This window comes from Petromyzon marinus, unplaced genomic scaffold (genome assembly GCF_048934315.1).
Source record: "Petromyzon marinus isolate PM22_M1 ecotype Great Lakes invasive population unplaced genomic scaffold, UKy_Petmar_22M1.pri1.0 PM_G_Scaffold_29, whole genome shotgun sequence".
Lineage (NCBI taxonomy): Eukaryota > Metazoa > Chordata > Hyperoartia > Petromyzontiformes > Petromyzontidae > Petromyzon > Petromyzon marinus.
In genome coordinates, this window is record NW_027422861.1 from 1,371,914 (window position 1) to 1,372,500 (window position 587).

Consider the following 587-nt stretch of genomic DNA (forward strand, 5'->3'; position numbering starts at 1 on the left):
ACAGCGCCCGTGAGCCACAAGAGAGACATCCCCGCCAATTTATAGCGTTTCACGGGGTCTATCCGTGAAAAATATAGACGTTTTTGAGTGCACATGCATTCCTGCTGCAAATGCCTCTGGAAGTTTCATGCCGTTCCTATGCAATGTGGCCACACAAAAATGACCCGTTTTCCCATTCCGAGGCATTTCTGTGCGACCCTAACAGCCCCGTGAGCCACAAGAGAGACATCCCCGCCAACTTCTAGCGTTTGACGGGGTCTATGCGTGAAAAATATTAAAATTTTTGAGTGCACGTGCCTTTCTGCTGCAAATGCCTCTGGAAGTTTCATGGCGTTCCTATGCAATGTGGCAACACGAAAATGACCCCTTTTCCCATTCCGAGGGAGTTCTGTGCCACCCTAACAGCCCCGTGAGCCACAAGAGACACATCCCCGCCAATTTCTAGCGTTTCACGGGGTCTATCCGTGAAACATATAGAAGTTTTTGAGTGCACATGCATTCCTGCTGCAAATGCCTCTGGAAGTTTCATGCGGTTCGTACGCAATGTGGCAACACGAAAATGACCCGTTTTCCCATTCCCAGGGATT